We start from the raw sequence: 19569 nt of genomic DNA on the forward strand, positions 1-19569 counted from the left end.
TGGGGAAGCAGAGCAGGGGCTCAGGGGCTCCTTTGGTCAAAGAGCCTGGGCCTTGCCTTTGGCAGCAGCTCTTTCAAGGCAGTGTGGGCGTGGGCGGAGAGGTGCTGGCCTGAGGCTTTGAGGAGCAGGGAGGCCCAGGGGCCTTCAGCTGGGGCCATGGGAGCATCCATGTACTTCCTAGAGCGGTAGGCGCCAGGCAGGCGGCACTGAGTGCAGGCAGCCAGAGTGGGAGGCTTCAGAGACACGCCCAGAGCCATGAAGAGACCAAAAAATGGTCAGTGGGGCTGCTACTGTCCCCGTGTGTTCTGCCTCACTTGGGACTGGGGTCTTCCCACTCAGATCTGCCTGCAGCCTGCCCTCCAAGAACACCTTCTCTGTTAGCCTTCAGCACTGGGGATGCTGCCCACACTCTCAGAACATCAGGGCAGCTTGTGTGCCCAAACAGGTGCCCCTTGGGACAGACACATTGACTTGGGCCCACATGGGAGCCTGGCATGGGAGCTACATGAACCCTTGGAGATCAGGACCTCCTTCCCTCCAGGACCACATCTGTGGGATTCCACGTACATCTTTTTCTTTCTCTCTCCAATGTTACCAAATGCAGGCCGGGGTGGGTGAGTATTGCTAATCAGAGGCACTGAAAGGGGCGGGTGGGGGTGAAGGGCTCATCCTTTTTTTTTTTGGTACCAGGGATTGAACATGGGACCTTGCACTTGTGAGGCAGGCAGCAGCACCACTGAGCTAAATCCCCAACCCGAAGGGCTCATACTGGTTGGCAAAAGATGAGCCAGCCCCAAATAACTTTGTTCAAGAACCTCCAAACACACACTTGCATGCTTTGAATAAACTTGCATGTTGATTGCACTATTCTAAATGCAGATTTTTTTGAGGGGGGAAGTGGCCCTAATTCCCCGTCTGTGGAACTGAATGAACTGTGGTGGTATCTGATGCGCAGTGTGGGGGAGATTTAGGAGGTGCAGGTAGTGTTGAGATGGTGCCCCAGAGGGACAGGTGGATCTGTCTGGTGAAAGCACCTACTGTCCCCTACATGTCCAGAGGGGTTTGACCCCTGCCCAGCTGGACACCTCCCAGTGGGTCCCTGTGGGTTGAGGTGAATCCAGGCAGGGAACGTCAGTGGGCAGGGTGTTTCTTCCAGCTGCTGATGGACTCCACAGCCTGCGCAGGCCCAGTGGGGCCTCCTCATATAGTGTTTGGGTGAAAGGTAAGCAATTTGAAGGCTCTGTGGGGACTCCAGTGTGCTCCCGGCCAGTTCCAGTGCAGGAGACAGCAGACGAAGCTGTGGCCGATCGCAGTGGGCAGTTTGTTCTCCTGCTGTGGACACAGAGCCTCACTCGGGCGCTCTGCCCAGTTCCTCGCTCATCCTGCTGGCTTTTCGTGGATGCTGATTGGATTCAGGGACGTTTTTCTCACTCCTTTCAGAGGGCAAGGAGCCCGGGACCACGAGCTCCTGCGGGTCTGGAGACCCAGAAGCCAAGGGAGCAGGTAGGGCCAAGGCTACAGCAAGGTGCGGTGGCCTCCTGGGCCTTGGCGCCTGGTCTCAGCACCCGGAGTGCCTGTTAGTATCTGTGGGTGACCTGTGCGCACGTCTTGAAGCTGCAGCCCACTTTCGGGGTGCATGACCCTGGTCCAGGAGCCCACGTTCCATTCTGTGGGCAGTAGAGCCTGCAGGCTGCGGCTTGGGGGTGCCTGGGAAGGGCAGCCATGGAGATAGGGTCCCATCTCCCCGCCCTGCAGGAGGGTAGGCGCCTAACTTCCAGTGCCTAGGGCCAGCTGCCCTCCTCGAGTCTCTAACCTCTCCCTTCCTGCAGCGTCAGGGAGCTGCTCAGTCCCTGCGGGTGTGTGTGTGTGGTCCCCGTGGCCTCGGGAGTCACTCGTGGACCCTTCTGGCCTCCCGGACCTCTCCATCTCCCTGCGCTTGCTCCACTCGCCCTTCCGCAGCGCCGGGTCTAGGACCCGCGCCTGCGGACACTCAGGGCCCCCGCGCCGGCCAGCCACGCCGCAAGACCCAGCCCGGGCAATGTGGGGCGGGGCCGCCGCCTCCCGCGCTGTCCTCGGCGGTCGGCGCCGCGCCCGCGTCCGCGCCCACGCTGGGTCCGGGACCGCGCGCGGCGATTGGGTGGCGGGCGTGACGTCAGCGCGCCGTGCCGTGCCGCGGCAGTCGAGCCGCTGGCCGCCGCGAGCCGGCGAGGAGCTGAGCGCCGCAGGAGCGGAGCGGAGCCAGCGGGCACGCGCCCGGCCCCCCGCCGCCCCCGGCCCCGGGCCCCAGCGCCCCCGCCCCTCGCCCGCTCGCCCAGCGCGCGCGGCCTCGGCGCGGATTTGAAAAGCCCGGTCCGCGGACGCCGCGCAGAGGCAGCCAATCAGCGGCGCGCACTTTTCCCGCGGCTTCTGGGGGCGGCGGCGGCCCGGCAGCGGCGGCGGCGGCGGGCGGGAGCGCGGGGGCGGGGTCGGCGCCGCGCGCGGAGAGCCTCGGCCTGGCCGCGCTGCGCCCGCCGCCGCCCCCTCGCCCGCGCGCTCTCCGCGGCCTCGCCGGACGCCGCCGCTGGACGCACCGAGGATGCGACGCGCGCAGGTCCCTGGGGCGGCGGGGCGGGGGCGCAGGCCGGGGGCGGCGGGCCTGAGGGGCGCGGGCGGCGCGGCCTGGTGGCGGCGGGCGGACAACGACTAACGGGCGCGGGGCGCCATGTTGGGCCGCGCCGGGCTGCACCTGTGCCGGCTGGGACGCCTTTGTTCCCCGCCGGCGCTGGCGGTCTTTGTGCGCGGGCGGGCGAAGCCGGGCGGGGGCGGGGGCGGGGGTCCTTGCCCTCCCGGCGGGGACACGCGCGGCAGCCGTTGGGCCCCGGCCCGTGGCGCGCAGGTGGAGCCCCAGGGTGGGCGCCGCGCCGCCGAGCCGACCTGACCGCAGGCCGCGAGTGCGGACCCCGCGACGGTCGGGGGATAGCCGGGAGCAGGAGCGGGGGTTTAAAATCTCGGCCTTTAACACATGCTGGCGTCGAGTCCGGCGGGAGGAACTGGGATGGGTGTTCCCTGGGACCCTCACAGCCGGAGCTCCCTGGGCTCCCGAGATCAGGACGGGCTCTGACGTTCGGGTGGAGATGGGATCCGAGTCGAGGTTCTGGTACTGGTCACTTTCAGGTGGATCATCGGGGTGCGCGTGCAGCCGGCCTGTGAGGGGTAGCCGGGTTTGCTAAGGAGCGAGCTCGGAGTCAGCTTGGTACTGCCAACAGTACTCTCAAGGCCTTGACTTTTAAATGAGTTAAAGCCCAAGATCACTCTGTTTTCTTTTTAATAAGATGATCAACTTGGAGAATTAGGAACTGTTCCACTTAGGAAGCTGAGACTTTAACTTTTAAATTTTCCAAATGTTTTATATGCTCGGGTTACACATTTAAATGTGATGAGAACAATACCAAAAAGCGCAATGCCAGACAGTCACATGAAGGAAACTAGTCTTGTGAGCACGGCCCTTGGCGTGTGTCTTTGATAGGGGCTCCCATTCCCTAGGCCCGTCAGTTCAAATCTAAACTGCCGACTGACTGATGTTGAAGAGAGAGGACTCATGCTTTACGACTACTTTGAGTCATTTCCTTTCCTTTCCTTCCATTTTCTCAGCTGCCAGCAGTCTTCAGTTTTGGGTTGATGGTTGGTAGAGTGAGAACTACTGCTCACTTCAGAGTTTGTGTAAGCTTTTGTGAAGAACTCCACTCTACTCAGTGGGGAAATCCAGCTTTGTGATTTCAACGGTAGGCATTTCATATTAAGACTCATGGTTAAACTGCATGAATTTAAAAGCATAATGGGGAGTTCTTATGTGTGCAGATATTTGGAAGGTTCATATGTAATTGTAAACTAACCTAACTTGAGATTTGTGGAGACATACATAGCAAAACCACAAGGTAAACAGGCTACAAGTGTGACTTCTGGGTTTATCTTCATGCAACCAGTTCATACAAGGCTGTTAAACTTATCTGCTGAAGCGTGAGGAACCAAATGAATACCAAGTCAGAATTGCAAAATGAGTCAGGCGTTAGACACCTTGTGGGTTAGTTAGGAGTATGTCCAGCCTGATATCCGTTAGGATATTCTCCTAGTAGTCAGGACTTTATGAGGTTTACTCAGATGGCAGAATGTACACTAATGAGTTACTTCCTTTTTTAAAAATAGTTTTGACGACTCAATATAAAACACGTGAATTGAGCTGGGGATTTAGCTCAGTGGTTCAGCTACCTCCCTCGCAAGCAGAAGGTCCCGAGTTCGATCCCCGGTACCAAAAAAACCACAACAACAAAAAAACCAAAAAAAAAAAACCACGTGAAGGTAGGTAGAATTAGGCTTAACTAAGAAGTGCTGGTGAGAGAACAGAAAACAGTAATAAAATGTGTGCAGTACGAGCTCTAGTATTCTCTTCAGGTAAGAGCACATGTAAACTAATGTGCTAAGATGATGCTGAAGTCTGTAATTCATTATTTTGCCCCCATTTTTGTTGAGGACTAGGGATCAGACCCAGGGGTGCTCTACCACTGAGCTATATCCTCAGTTCTTTTTATTTTTTGAGACAGGTTCTTGCTAAGTTGCCCATGTGGGACTTGATGCATGATCCTGCTTCAGCCTCTTTCCGTGTTGGAATTACAGATGTGTGCCATGGTTTTCTGCTTGTCTTGTTCTTTTTAATCTAGCAAATGACCTTTTCTAAGTAAGTGCTTTCATAATTAGTGAGGACTGAATGTTTTTGTCTTCTTTTTTTCTTGTGGTGGGGATGGAACCCAGGCCTCAAGCATGCCAGGCAGGTGCTCTGAACTACATCCCCAGCCCTGAAGATAGAAGTCAACTCAGTCTTTGGTAAGATAGGTAAAGGAAAAAGAGAAAGTACAAATGCCCCGTGTCAGACACAAAAAGGAATTCTTTCTTGCAGCCATTGAAAGGACAAGAGAATATTTGTTATAACCAATTTTAGAAGTTTAGATGAAAAAGATAAATTAGTAAGGAGAACATTACCAAAAGAATTCCAAGACAGAAAGTCTGTATAGGGTTAAAAATGAGAAGTGGTAGCTGGGGATTCAGTTCAATGTTTCTGCTGCCTGCCTCATAAGCGCAAGGTCCCGAATTCGATCCCTGGTACCAAAAACAACAACAACAAAAAAAGAAATGCGGCCGGGGGTTTAGCTCAGTGGTTCTGCCTCCTGCCTCACAAGTGAAAGGTTCTGAGTTTGATCCCTGGTACTAAAAAGAAAAAAAAATGCCGGGGATTTAGCTCAGTGGTTCTGGCGCCTGCCTCAAAAGCGCAAGGTCCCGAGTTCGATCCCTGGTACCAAAAAAAAAAAAAGGAAAGAAAGAAATGGAGGGCTGAGAGTATAGCTCAGTGGTAGAGAACTTGCCTAGCATGTGCAAGGCACTGGGTTCAGTTTCTAGCACTGCAAACAAACAACAAAAAGGATGGGGGTGGGAGGGAGATTGGATCAGTAACTAAACACTTTTTCACAAAACTCCCAGATCAGTGGTTTTTCTCTTGAACTATAACATTTAAGGAAGAAATAATTCCAATCATGTACAAACTCTGCCAGAACAGGAACAAGGGTCAACGCATTTTATAAAGATAGTGTAGTAATTTCAAGTCTTGACAAGGACAGCATCCACTGGTGGCAAACCTACATCATGTATGCTGCAGCTGGCTATTTGTTATCATTGAAAGCTCTAAAAGGTTTGCCATCACTGGTGTGAGCTGTCTCACTCATGAACATTATCTCGTGTTTTATTTCATTATTTCTTCATTCATTGAGGTCTGTCTGCTCAAAAGTTCCTCAAAAAGCTCTTCCCAGCCAGGTGTGGTGGCACATGCCATAAGGAGGTTAGGAATATCCTATGAGCGTAGCCTGGGCAACTTAGTGAAACCCTGAAAAAAAAAAAAAAAAGCTGGGGATGAAGCTCAGTGCAAAGGCCCTGGGTTCATCTTCCTAGTGCTATGGAATGAAATGAAAAATAAAAAAAGGAAGAGAGAAATCCTGTAGTATAGAATTTTCTTTGGTGAACTGCTCATGTGCGTAGTATGTGTAACAGCTTTGGAGAAGCATCTTAGTAGCCTGGCCTCCGCCTCCTCTTTTGGCTGCCTATGTAAATGTGCCCTTGTTCCCCAGCTATCTGGTGTCCTGTCCTGACTCTGGGCCTTGGTGTGGGCTGCTTGCTATTGGGCATGGACCATTGCTGGTCCTCCCTTTTGGGGCACAGTGTGTAGCCTTTAAAAATTTTTTTAAATTTATTTTTATTTTTATCTTTTTTTGTGTGTGTAGCCTTTTTACTCGCTTTTTTTTGGTACTGGGGATTGAACTTGGGACCTTGTGCTTGCGAGGCAGGCGGAAGAACCCCTGAGCTAAATCCCTGGCCCAGTGTGTAGCCTTTTAATGGCTGCATGTGACCTTTCTCCTCTGTGAGATGAGCTTGTGGGGGCAGGATGGTCATCATCTTGGGCAGCCTGGCCTCTGCTGGTGTTTTCTCATGTCAGCATCAGTAAATGCTGAATAATTGGACATATGGCTTTAGGGATAAACAACCCATTTTAGTGCCAGGATCTGAGCTGTTTATAAGTCCTGTTGGAGCAGAAGGGGAAGACATCGAGTATGGACAAGAAGGGGCTGGGCTAAGCTCACTGCTTGAGCTGGGGAGCCATGGTCAGGTTTGCTGGCAGGATGGTTTCTTTAGCTCATCATGATTGGCCAGATGTTAAGTAGAAATTGGGTATGAAACATTGCAAGCATACAGGTGCAACAGATAGTAGAGCAGACCTGTACCTACTACTAATAAGCAATTTCTGCTGAACTTCCTTGCTAATTTCTCTGTTTAATTGGACAAGGTGAAAAGAGCATAAAATATACAAAATACAGAAGGAAAAGGGGAGACCAAAGTCCTAGAGGGTTAGACTCATATTTACAAACTATCTCTGTATGACTTGATAGTTTCCCTTTTTGGGAATGGTTATTTACAGTGAACATTGTGGAGAGAAAAAGACAATGTTGGTTACCCAGGGGCTCTCCAGCATTTTGTGTTTGTGTGTTGATAGCTTTTTAAAAAGCTGGTTGACTTGATGAAATTTGCTTTGGTAGTTAAAAAAATTAAAACAGACCTCAGTTTTGTTTTGTTTTTTGAGTTTGCCTTCCTAAATCCAAGTGACCATTAAGAATTTCAAAAGATCATAATTTCAGTAATTCTTAATAGTTTCAACAAAATACACGAGGATAGAACTCAGTGTTGGTCAAGCTAAATGATGTCCTACAGTTCAGAACCCTAGTACCTGAGACGCCCTAGAGGGTATGTAGGGAAGCAGTGCATCTTTTCTTTCTGGAAGGAGTTGGGACTTCACTTTTTAAGTTGACTGGGGTTGGCTTGAAGAGTTTATGTGAATGAAATTTGTTATGCTGTTAGAGGATCAGTGTTAGCGGCGTGTTCATGTTTCAGTGGTTTTCTCCTACGTTTCTGCTGCTGTATGTGGAGGCCCACAGACTAAGAAGCGTGTTTCTGACTGCCCTCAGTCTTTCTAAAATATGGATGCGATCCCATGAGTCCCCACTCTTCAGAACATGGTTTAAGACCGGCCTCTTGCTGGGCTTTCTGGGTGTATTATTATTGTTGTTGTTATTATTAATTTTGGTACTGGGGATTGAACTCAGGACCTTGCAAGGCAGGTGTGGTGCCACTGAGCTAAATCCCGGCCCTGGCTGTATTTCTACACTTGATCTTAGCCAAAAAGCTGAGAAGCCATGTGGCTGTATTTCTTTTTCTTCTTTTTTTTTGTTAGGGGGATCGAGTTCGGGTCCTTGTGCTTGCGCAGCAGACAGCGAAACCACTGAGCTAAATCCATGGCCCTGGCTGTATTTCTTATTTCTCCATATTCTGACTTTTTCAGCCTGTCTCTGCATGCTTTCCCCCCGACCTCTGGATATTTTTTATTCTTCTCTCCCACCCCATATCCATGCGCACCCACCCTTATGTGAGGCTCACTTTTTCTGTGAATTTCTGGACCCTTTTCTTAGCTTACACCTCATACTAGAAGGGCTCCCTGGTTTTCTGCGTCTCTTGGGAGGCAGTGTAGGTATGTCTTCAGCACTTGGACTTCCCCATTCTTGCCCAGCTCCATTTTTTATTTCAGCCATGCTGGCCTCTTACCTGCCCCAGGCCCCAGGACCTCAGAGCACTGCACCTGTTGTCTCTTCTGCCTGGGTGCTCCCAGGTGCTTGTGTGACATATCCTTGCCTCCTTAGGGTCTTTACTTGAAGTTCTCCTTAGCCCCTGTCCTGACCCTGGTTTAAGGTACTCTTTTGCTGTCTTGCCAGTCCCTCGGCCTTAGCCCATGTGATACCTCACTTGTATCTGTCTGTTCTTCCTGTGCTGAGACATCTGTGAGGATGGCCACTTGCTTTGGCTGTGGCTGTGGCTGTTGTCTGTCCCCAGAGCCTAGAAGGACACTTGAAGGACTGGCAGGCTTTCAGTGACTGTTTAAGTGAACAAACCCTCAGTCCTTTGTGTGATCAGGAGAGTGAGCTGCCTCACATCCTGTATGAGGCAGGGTGATGTGTGGCTGTGTGCCCTGATGTGAGGCTGGAAAGGACAGGGCCGTGTGCTGGTGGCAGAGGTGGGTGAGGAGGCCCCTGGGCCAGGACAGGGTAGGAAACATGGCTTACTAAGGCATGGGAGGTCGGGTGGGAAGAGCAGATGGACAGATCCAAGAGCATTGTTTCTGGTTAGGTGGGCTGGAAGTGGGGGAAGAGTGGCCTGGGGTTCTAGGATTTACAGTTTGAAAGGTAGTGGTACCCCATTTTGACCCACTTGGACCTCACTGAACCCCTGGAAAAGAAGGTGGGTCTAGTCTCTGTTTTGCTTCTGTTCTTTCCAAAAGCAGGCTCTGATCTCACCTTGCTCCCTAAGATGTGCCCTTGTAGTCCAGGTGGCTGGAAGAGGAAGCCTTAGGCCTGGGCATGGCGTGTGGTCCCTGCCTGTTTGTTTTGTGTTCTCTTTGGCCCCCTTGCGGTTGCCCTAAGAGCTTGCTATCGTGCTGCTGATCACTCTGATGTGTTGTGCTCTGTCCTGCAGGGCTTTGCATGTGCTGTTGCTTCCTGAGTGATTTCCTTAGTGTTCCCGTTTTTTGTTCCTCACATCTTGGCCCTTGTCTCTGGGAAGCCTCTCCCTGTTCCTACCAACGAATGTTGCAGACCTGGCCCAAGGCACCATATGCTTTGTCTTGGGCCAGGGCTGTATTGCCTTAGTGAGTGTTAGGCCCCGTTATAACAGGCAGCATGCTGGCTAGTGGCCCACCCACTCTTCTCCAAGTTTTGAGTTTTTCAAGGGAGAGCCCTTTGACTTACCTGCAGTGTCTGGATGTGGACAGCACACGGTTATTTTTATTTTTGAGACAGGCTCTTGCTATGTAGCCCAACTTGGCCTCGAACTTGGGATGGTTCTCCTGCTTCAGCCACCCGAGGGTTAGGATTATAGGCATGAGCCACCACACCTAGGTTCCTAAGGGTTCTTGTTTTCTATTTTTTGAGACAGAGTCTGGCTAAATTGCCCACACTGGGCTTGAACTAGTGATTCTCCTGCCTCGTCTTCCTAGAGTGCTGGGGTAATAGGCATGTGCCACCAAGCTCAGCTAAGGATTTTATTTCATATAAGAACATGAATTCTCCTTGGAAGACTGAGGCAGGAGACTCACAAGTTGGAGGCTAGCCTGTCTTACATAGCAGGTTTAAGGCCAGCTATAGACTACATAGTGAGACTCTTGTCTCAAAGAACAAACAAGAAAGAGAATTCCTGTATTTTTTATTAAAACATATGTTGGGAATAGGAGGCTTCTGTGTTTCTCAGGCCTGAAGACTAAAAGTCAGTGGCATCAGTGTAGAGTGCTGCGATATGCAGCCTTGAGCACTGAATCTTTTCTCTTCATTTCACTGTACCCACACAGCAAGAAACTGAATCCCTGGGGGCCGGGGATTTAGCTCAGTGGTTCAGGCTCCTGCCTTGCAAGCTCAAGGTCCCGAGTTCGATCCCTGATACCAAAAAAAAAGAAACTGAATCCCTGGGTTGGGGATTTAGCTCAGTGGCACCACACAAGCGCAAGGTCCTGAGTTCAGTCCCCAGTACCAAAAAATAAAAAAGAAAGAAAGAAACTGAATTCCTAAGGTCCTAGTGACTGGGGGGAAGTCACCAGGCTCACTGTGGTGGAGATAGGGCTCTTGCAGGGCCTGGTCTGGGCCCTGTGAACCCACTGTGCTGCTGCTCAGGGAAAGTTTAACCTAACTTTATATGTGGGTGGGGTGGGCTGTTACATCTGTGGACTTGTGACATTTCGTTATTCATTGAACAGATAATTGAGTGGTATAAGCTATGTGCCAGTGATGATCTAGAACCTGTACTCTTGGTCCTATGGAGTTTAGAGACTGGGAGGGGATGAAATAGAGTGAGAGGACAAAGACTGTATCTTTGGAAAAAATCTGTGGAATGGCCTTCCCAAAACATCAAACCTGAATCTGACCAAGCTTCCATGTTTAACAGCCATTTACAGGAAGTATAGACGGAAGAGGAATGTGCTAAACTATGCCACAGGGCTGTCATTGGCAGATCTCAGAACATGGGAAACTTCAAAATTAGCAGCGTGTTCCCTTCCACAGGGAGAGAAAGGAGGGCCTGTGATGGAGGTTTGGAGGCACATTGGCTGAGGCAGTATGTTGGGCTTGTTTGCATCTGTGTCTGTCTGGAGACATAAGTAAATGCCACTGTGGTATTTGGGGCAATTATAGTTTGGAATACAAGGGTTTGGGAGTAGCACTGGTAGGGCTAGCTTGCACGAGGCCCTGGGTTCCATCCCCACCCCCACCCTACCTCCTAGGAATGAAAGAAATTGAAACACTGAAATGTTTTATTAAGAAACTGGCTCTTTATTCTGTTACAGTGGTTTTGTTATGTTTAAGAAAATAATCCCTACCAGAGGTGCAAGAAGCTTTACTGAGGATAGACCACCTGGGGACAGGTATGTGGCTGGATCAGGACTAGCCTGGTTGAGCGTGTGTATGAATGTGGGTTCTAACTATTCTGTTCATGTTTGTGTTTATTCGGAATCTCCAGCGCCACAGGTTATGAAGGAGAGATGTGGTTGTATCTGGTCGGGAGGTTGTTATATTAACAGAGTATCAGGGAAGACTTCCTGATGAATTGATGCTGGAGCAGAGAGAATGATGCTTGTTAGAGAGAGGGTGTGGGGATTCCGGAGGGGGGAAGAGCCTGTGCCTAGGCCCACCATAGGAGAGAAGCAGCCGGGTGTGGGTGGTGCAGAGGGTGTGCCTTCCAAGGTTTTGGGCTGTGTGTGTGGGGTACCTGGCAGCTTTTTCAGTGTTTTCATCATAAGAGCAGCAGGAGGGCCTCAAAGGCTTTAAGGGGCTTGCTTGGGTTGGGCCACGAGTTCATGTCCCTTGCACAGTGTAACTCAGAGTCCTCTAGGTTGTTGTTTATGGAGAAGGGTTCAGGAGTCTGCACTCTCTCCAGGTTAGAATCGTCCCATTGTCTCTCCTGTGGGCGATTGGTAGGATTGAAATCTGGTGTAGCCGTGTGATTTGCTTTGGTCAACGGAAAATGAAATGTCACTTGTAGTGGAAGTACTGAGAGAGACGCTTTATCATTTTCCCATTTTCCTGTTTGTAATTGTAGGAACAAATGGATGTGTACCATGAACAAGAAAGAATCCTTGAGATAAACCAACAGCAGTTTTGGGCCTGTTCCTGTACCATAGCCTCGTTCAAGGGTTCTGACAGCATCAGTCCCTGGGAACTGATTAGAAATGCAGTCTCAGGTCCCACCCTAGAGTCACTAAGTCCTGTGTTCTGGAGTGGGGCCCAGCAGCCTGTGTTGTAGCAAACCCTCCCGTTGAGAGCTGCTGTCTGGAAGTTTCCTGTTGCTAAGCCATTTAGGAGACTTTCCTTAGACCTGGTGGCTGGCTGGCCTGGAGACCGGAGTAGAGAATAGGTGGGCTCAGCTGGGAAGCACTCTGGAGCAAAGGTGACAGGATGTGTCGTTTGGGAGAGTGAGAGAGACAGATGTAGGGAAGAGTGGTTAGTAATGGCCCCTGAGATTTTGTCTGCCAGAGCTGGGGTGGGAATGCTGTTCACTGTCCAGATAAAGTGTGGTTTGTTTGGTTTTTTTCTGATACTGGGGATTGAACCAGGCCCTTTGCACAGAGATACATCCTCACTCCTTTTTTATTTTTTTGTTTTGAAGCAAACTTGCTAAGCTTCTTGTTATCCAGACTGGGATCAAATTCAAAATCCTCCTGCCTTAGCCTCTCAGAGCATGTATTACAGGTGTGTGCCACCAAAGCATTCTTTCTGTAAGCAGTTCCATTCATTTCAGTTTCCAAGCTCAGAAACAAGAGAAAGCCCATGAAGAAATAAAAAATTTGTTGACTTCCTTTGGTCAAGTATCAGTTTTTCAGTGAAGCCCACATTGGACCCCGACCACTTAAAATTGTATGCTTCTGCTCTCCTGATCCTCTTTGGCTGATTATTTTTCCTATAATCTGCCCATTTGTTGTCGCCGCCTGCCCTCCCAGCTGGAGTGGAAGCTCTGTGATAGAACAACACTTGCTCTCTTCATGTTTGGTCCCAGTGTTATGCTTAGCAAGTGTGGGCTGAAGGAGCCACGTGGGCCATGGTTGGTGGCCAGGTCAGCACACAGTTAGAACTGGATGGTGGTGGGGGTTGTGGGCCCTCAGAACTGTCCACGCTGGTGTGGCCTGGGCATGGCTGAGCACTGTCTGGGCCTGCAGGTCGGGTCCTTTTGTTTGCCTCCACTGTTCCTGTGTAGCTTGGAGGCTCAGACTGCTGGGAGAAGCTCATCTAACTTGAGGTAGCGTACTCTTCCTCAGATAGGGTAGAAGTGTGACACTCAGTAGTGGTGTAAGAGCACCATAGTGTGATCTCACAGGATGAGGTGCTGGGACAGATGCAGGGAGAAAAGTAGGTTTTCTGCCTTTCGGTGTTTATCTGAAATACGTTGTGTACTTTATTTGTAGAAGACAAGTTGAGATTATGTGTCAGGTTAATAGTTTATTGGGTTCTTTTTTGTTGAGTTCTGAAATCTGTAAAAAGAAAGTATTTCTTTAAAATTCAACTTCAGATAGCTCCTTGGAAACAATTGTGATTCTTATGTGTTCAGTGTCTGCCTTGGGAAGCTGTGCTCAGGGATATTTTTTAGGTATGAGTCTGTCCTCAGGTGTTGTAGGGATCTCAGGGAATCTGACTGAATCATTGAAAGGCAGATTCCAGGCAACTAGTGCCCTATCAGGCCCTGCTGCAGATCAGGGGAGTGGTACTGATGCCCGTCTACTGGTTCAGAGGAAATAGTACTAGGACAAATAGAGTACACCTTCTCTGCTTTGGGGCAAGTGTCCTGGTCATTACCATAAATTGAAAAAAGGGAAAAACTTGAAAAGAGGGAAATCTATGTCTTGACAGCCCATTAGAAGTAGCTCTGTGTGTGTGTGTGTGTGTGTGTGTGTGTGTGTGTGTGTGTGTGTGACTAGAAATTGAACCCAGGGATTCATGCCTGCAAGACAAGTGTTCTACCACTGAGCTACATGCTCAACCCTTATTACATTTTATTTTGAGTCAGCATCTTGTGAAGTTCCTCGGCTGGCCTTAAACTTGTGATCCTCCTCCTCCGTCTCCTGAGTAGCTGGGATTACAGATAAGAACTGCTGTACCTGTCAAGAATGTATTTTAACAGGACCTTGTCCTTGTACATTGCTACTCGTGGAGATCCAAGTGGCCCCTTGGGCTGGGCATGATGCTGGAGGGCAGAAACCTGAGCTGCTGGCACCTCACTCCTGGCCCTTCCCTGTCTGCTGCCTTGTGGCCCAGACCGCTGAGGGCATTCCTCAGAGTTGCCCTGTTCCTGATCCTCCCTGTGATTGAGTTCCCGATACAGGAATGATGGAGCAGAAACTGAGATGACCGTTTCAACCTAGAGTTCATGTATGTCTTATTTTCAAAGGTGTGCGATTTCTGGACATATCATTATGACAAAGTAGAAAGCTTAATTTTTTTTTCCCTGATCCTGAGGATTAAACCCAAGCCCTTCACACTGAGGTACATCCTCACCCCTTTTTAAAATTTTTATTTTGAGTTAGGGTCTCACTAAGCTGTTAAGTTGCTAAGGCTGGACGTGAGCTTGTAGTCCTCCTGCCTCAGCCTCCCACAGTGCTAGTATTGGGTGCCACCACAGCCAGTTCGTTTTTTTCTCTTGCTGACCATTTCCTGGTGGGACTGTATTCCTTCCTCACCTGCACTCCTTCTTGGTGCTGTCTTCTGAGGCAAAACCTGTGCTCCTGGGTTCAATAACCCACCCCTCTGGTGACACACCTGGTAGCTGTTTTAAAGTGTGGGAGGCAACATCTTTTGAAACCTTGCATGCCGTGGTAACTAGGTGTATCATTTAGGTTGGAAGTAATTTTTTCCTCAAAAATTTGAAGGCATTGCTTCATTATTTTTGAGCACCCCATGCATGTGTTCTCTTTTAAAAAGTCTAGTGCTCTTCAGACTTGGAATTCTTGCATGTGACCTGTAATCTAAATCCCCTCTGGAGGTGGGGACCTGTTTGAGTTCACCCTGATGGGTCATTTCAACCTTTTGCTTATGGGACAATTCTTATTTATTTCTTAGCTTTTGTCTTCTTTTTCTTTTTGGAACTCCTATTATATGGATGTTTCGCTGACATATCTTTCTATTTCCTTTTTCTCTCATGTTTCCCTTTTCCTTCCTACCTCTTCCCTTTCTTTTCCTTCCCTCTCTACCTTCCCCTTTTATTTTCTTTTCACCTTTTCCACTTTCTTGTCTCTCCATACATCTTTGCTGTCATTTCATCCTCTCTCTTCTTTCTTATATCCCTTCTTCCTGTCTTTTTTTTCTTTTGTAGTACTGGAGGTTGAACCCAGGACCTTTACACTGAGCTACATCCCCAGTCCTTTTAAGTTTTTTTTTTACTTTGAAACAGGGTCTTATTAAGTTGCCCAGTTGTCCAGACTGGGCTCGAACTCATGATCTTTCTCTGTCAGCCTCCCAGAGTGAGGCTTACAGGCATGGGCCAGCACGTTTGGTGGCTGCTTCCTGTCTTTCTCCTCCTCTTCTTGGCAAGCCTGTAGGGGACACACAGTATCTGGCTGTCTGTTTTTTGTCTCCTTATCAATTACAAATGCTGTTACGAAGACTGCTGTAATTTGTAATTACTTTGGAAATATTTTTACATTTTCATAGTATTCCTTTAAAAGTCTGAGAATGTCTCAGTGTACACTCACACGCCTCATGTTAAAATGTGCTGTAGGAATCTCCCTGCTGAGCTGGGGCGTCGTGGTGGTGGAGCACATGCTTCAGTGCTGCAGAAAACAAAGACAAACCCACAGAACCAGTGTGGTTCAGCCGAAAATAGGGAAACATTTCATAGCTGCGTGGCCAGTGCAGCTTACTTCTTAGTACCTTTCTTATTCAACAAAAGATGTGCCTTTCTGTGAAGTTTTTTGCTGGTGCTAGAGATCCGTCCCAGGGCTTCATGAGTGCTAGGCAAGTGGTCACTGTCGAGCTGCACCCCAACTCCTGGACATTTTTTTGAGATAAAATTCGTCATTTATAAATCATTTTATGGTTACAGTTCAGTGGTTTTTAGTATATTCAGTGTTGTGCAACCATTACTGCTGCCTAATTCCTAAACATTTTCATCATCCCAATAAGAAACCCTCTGCCACCACACAGTAACTTTTTTTTTTTGGTACCGGGGATCAAACTCGGGACCTTGTGCTTGCATGGCAGGCGCCGGAACCACTGAGCTAAATCCCCAGCCCCCACCACACAGTAACTTTTCATTCTCTTCCCCCTCTGTCCCCTCTGCCCTGGCAACTGCTCTGCTTTCTTTTTTTTGGTACCGGGGATCAAACTCAGGATCTTGGCTTTTGTGAGGCAGGCGCTGGAACCACTGAGCTAAATCCCCAGCCCTGCTCTGTTTTTTAACTCTATGGATTTGCCTGTTTTGGACATTTCATATAAATGGGGTTCTGCATTATTGTGTCTGACTTCCTTCACTTAGCTTGATGTTTTTGAGTTTCATCCCTATCACAGCATAAATCAGTACCTCACTCTTCCTTACGGGTAATACCCTTTGCGTGGATAGACCACCTCTGTTTACCCATTTCTCAGTTGGTAGACATTGGGGTGGTTTCTGTCATAAGGAGTAACCCCACTACAGATGTCCCTGTGCAAGTCTGTATGCATATATACTTTCTGCTGTCCTGGTGGGTGGTCAGAAGCAGAATTGCCAGGGGACATGGCCACTCTGGTTAGCTTTCTGAGGAGCCATTAGACTGTCTGTCACAGTAACTGCACAGTTTTATGTTCCTCCAAGTATTGCATGAGGACCTCAAGGTGTTGACGTACTACATTAAAAATTCATAGAGTAAGCCAGGCATGGTGGCGCACGCCTGTAATCCCGCACTTAGGAGGCTGAAGCAGAATTGCCATGAATTCAAGGCCAGCCTCGGCTACATAGTGAGTTCAAGAGCAGCCTGTACTGTATAGTGAGACTCTGTCTCAAAAAACCAAAAGAAGACTACAGAGAGTGAAATGGGGAAAACCCAGTCATTGGGAGCAAGGAGTGCATCAGCTTGTGTGCCATCTGAGGTGAAGATGGATCCGAGGGAGGGAAGCAGACCTGAAAGCTCTGAACTTTGGAGGCCAAACAAAAAGGAAGATAAGTCAGTCACACGGTTCTTCTGTAGGTGTGTTTCTGCAGGAGGATCAGGCTTGCTGTGGGTAAGCCCTACCCTATCAGGATAAACTTAGGACAGAACATCAGAGTAAAGTGGTCAAAGCCTGGCGCCCTGTTCTAGCAAGCACTAATCCGTTCCCCTGACGGCGACTTGTCTACAGAATGGAGGTTCTACTGCCTGCAGCCATGGCTGCACCAGGGTGTGCTTCGGGTGGATGGCTGTGAGACATCAGAGAGCGAGGAGAGTGCAGGTGTCCGTGAGTCATGCTCTGCACGCTTGGGCTTTTCACTGAAATCTGTCTTTAGCTGCTGGAGGAGGGCTCAGGGCTTGGTCCCTCTCACCGCCTGGCTTGGAATTGTCCCTTGGGCCTCCCCCTTTCCCAGTGTCGATACCTTTCCAAGGTGACTCTGTGCTTGGAGTTGCAGAATGACCAGGGCGGGCTGTGGCCGACCTCTGGCCAAGGGGAAGGACCCCCCTGGTGGAGAGGGTGATTTTCCTGGCCTCCACCCCTTCCTCTTTCCCTGATAGGTCACACCTGTGTTTCTTAATTTCTCTTTCTCTCCTCTAGATCGAAAGCCCTGCAACGTAAGGCATTTCGTTCATCACCCTTCCAGCCCTGAAACAGCCTGGTGCTCCGTGGCTGCTCTGAGCAGTGACCGCTCTTGCCCGGGCCCTCCTGGGCAGTGGCCCTTCTCCCTGAGGCACGTAGGTCTGCGTGGCCGCCTCTTAGCACACACATTCACACAGTGCATTGTCTGTGAAGGAGCACTGGTTGTGGGATCCCTAAACACACTTTGAGAACAGCCATTTGCTGCCCAGTAAGTTTATGGAAAGTGTTCAGAATGACTGAGAATTTCACCTTGGTCAAGAATTACGCCCCCACCCCCAACAGTGCTGGCAAAGGTACAGGGCAAGAGGAACCCTTACCACTGGTGGGAATGTGAATTAGTATAGCCACTGTGGGGAAATCAGTAAGGAGGCTCCTGGAACTAAGCGCAGAGCCACCTGTCCAGCTAGACCGCCCCTCGGTACACACCTGAAGCAATAGCACACTGAGGTCAGGGCTCCCATACCCGTGTGTAGTGTGGTCCAATAAACAGCAGACACAGTGTGCAGCCAGCTTCGCTGCCATCGGCAGACACATGCTTGAAGAAAATGTGCTGCACACACACGATGGAGTATTAGCCAGCCAGAAAAAGAATGAAATTTTGTCATTTGTAGAAAAATGGGTGGATGTTGAGTGAAGTAAGCCAGACTCAGAAAGACAAATACTGTATATATTCTCCCTAATATGTGAAATCTAAAAATAATGACAAGAAAGTAGAAGAACATCTGTTATTTTAGACAGAGGAAGAGGGTAAAGAGGGGCAGTGCAAAGGGGGATACACACATATTTGTGTGTGTATGTGAGGTGCTGAGGATGGAACCCAGGGCCTCACATGGGAGGCAAACACTACTGAACCGCATCCAGAAGCAGGTTGGAGACCTGTAACTTATCCCTTGTGTTCTCTTTGTCTTTCTAGATTTACACTTTAAAAATGTCTTTATTGTCATTTAAATTGGAATTTTTAGAAGGAATGAAGATAAGTGTAGAGAAGGAAGCCTCTTATTCTTTTTAAATGTAAAAATTATAGAATTGCTAACTCTCCTCTTACCTTTTATGTTTTTGTTTTGAGATGGGGTCTTCCAGTGCTTCATGATGGATGGTAAGATAGCTGGGCATAAGGTTTTAGGTGGGAAATTATTTTCCCTTTTCCCTTAGCATGGTAAGGAGATGTCACCTCTGTCAGTTGAGGATGAGCCAAGGTCGGTAGTTACTGTCTCTTGCTGAGTCTGGGCAGTTAACTTTTTTTTTGGTGGTACTGGGATAGATACATGGGCTTTAAGATTTTTCTTTCTCTTGCTTTTTGTGCTCTGTGGTTGCAGCACTATGGGTTAGGCATTGGTTTGTTTTTATTATCTTACTCAGAGCCCAGGGAGCTCTTTTAATCAGAAACAAAGTTTTGTTTAATTGTCATTCTTTTTTTTTTTTTTTTTTTTTTTTTTTGTGGTACTGGGCATCGAACTCAGGACCTTGCGTTTGCTAGGCAGGCGGGGTGCCGCTGTGCTAAATCCCCACTTCCTGTCATCCTTTTGAAAATCCCCTTTACTCTATGCTCTCTGGGCTCCTAGAACTCTTGGAATGTAAGTCACTTGGAAGTAGACTTTGTTCCCTTCCCCGCTAGGGAAGGTGCATGGAGACATGTTAAAGTGTCACGTGGCCCTGGTCCTGAGGCCCAGCAAAGAGCACTTGCCTAGCATGCATGAGGCCCTGGGTTCCATCCTCAGGACTGTTGAGCAAAAAAAAAAAAAAAAAAGAAGTACACACTTCTGTGGGGTTAAGCACTTTCACACAGTCTGCAACCAACACACTGCCCGTCTCCAGAATGCTCTCAAGCCCAAGGAAAGCGTTAACAGCAGCTCACATTCTCCTTCCTCAGCCCCCAGCAACAACCATTCTACTTTCTTGCTTTCTTTTTTTTTGGTACTGGGGATCAAACTCAGGACCTTGCCCTTGCGAGGCAGGTGGGCACCACTGAGCTAAATCCCCGGCCCCAACCATTCTGCTTTCTGTCTGTGTGATTTTCACCACCGAATTCCTCAGGTAAGTGGAAAGAGGCAGATTTGCCTGCTTCCCTTCCTTCCTCCCTTCCCTCTGTTCCCTTCTTTCCCCTCCCTCCCACCTTCCTTCCTCCCTTCTTTCTCTCCCTCCTCCCTTTATACTG

The 19569-nt window shown here is 49.2% G+C and overlaps 1 protein-coding gene across 10 annotated transcripts in view; it reads left to right on the forward strand.

Annotated features, from left to right (window-relative positions):
* The first annotated feature begins 2442 nt into the window (after positions 1 to 2442).
* The window catches only part of Nsd2 (nuclear receptor binding SET domain protein 2), a 78231-nt gene continuing 61104 nt past the window's right edge, over positions 2443 to 19569 (forward strand). The window contains exons 1-4 of one of the 10 annotated variants that reach the window (XM_087187770.1): positions 2474 to 2590; positions 10952 to 11029; positions 16965 to 17060; positions 17373 to 17505. The gene's annotated coding sequence lies outside the window, so the exon portion shown is untranslated. Of the gene's footprint in view, positions 2591 to 3630; positions 3762 to 3798; positions 10698 to 10951; positions 11030 to 11744; positions 17623 to 19569 lie in introns of those variants that run through there. The other 9 variants (XM_021260408.2, XM_087187771.1, XM_021260411.2 and 6 more) reach the window with 9 other exon arrangements.

This window comes from Heterocephalus glaber, unplaced genomic scaffold, assembly GCF_053883595.1.
Source record: "Heterocephalus glaber isolate CG9 unplaced genomic scaffold, H.glaber_assembly_v1.0 deba00001509, whole genome shotgun sequence".
Lineage (NCBI taxonomy): Eukaryota > Metazoa > Chordata > Mammalia > Rodentia > Bathyergidae > Heterocephalus > Heterocephalus glaber.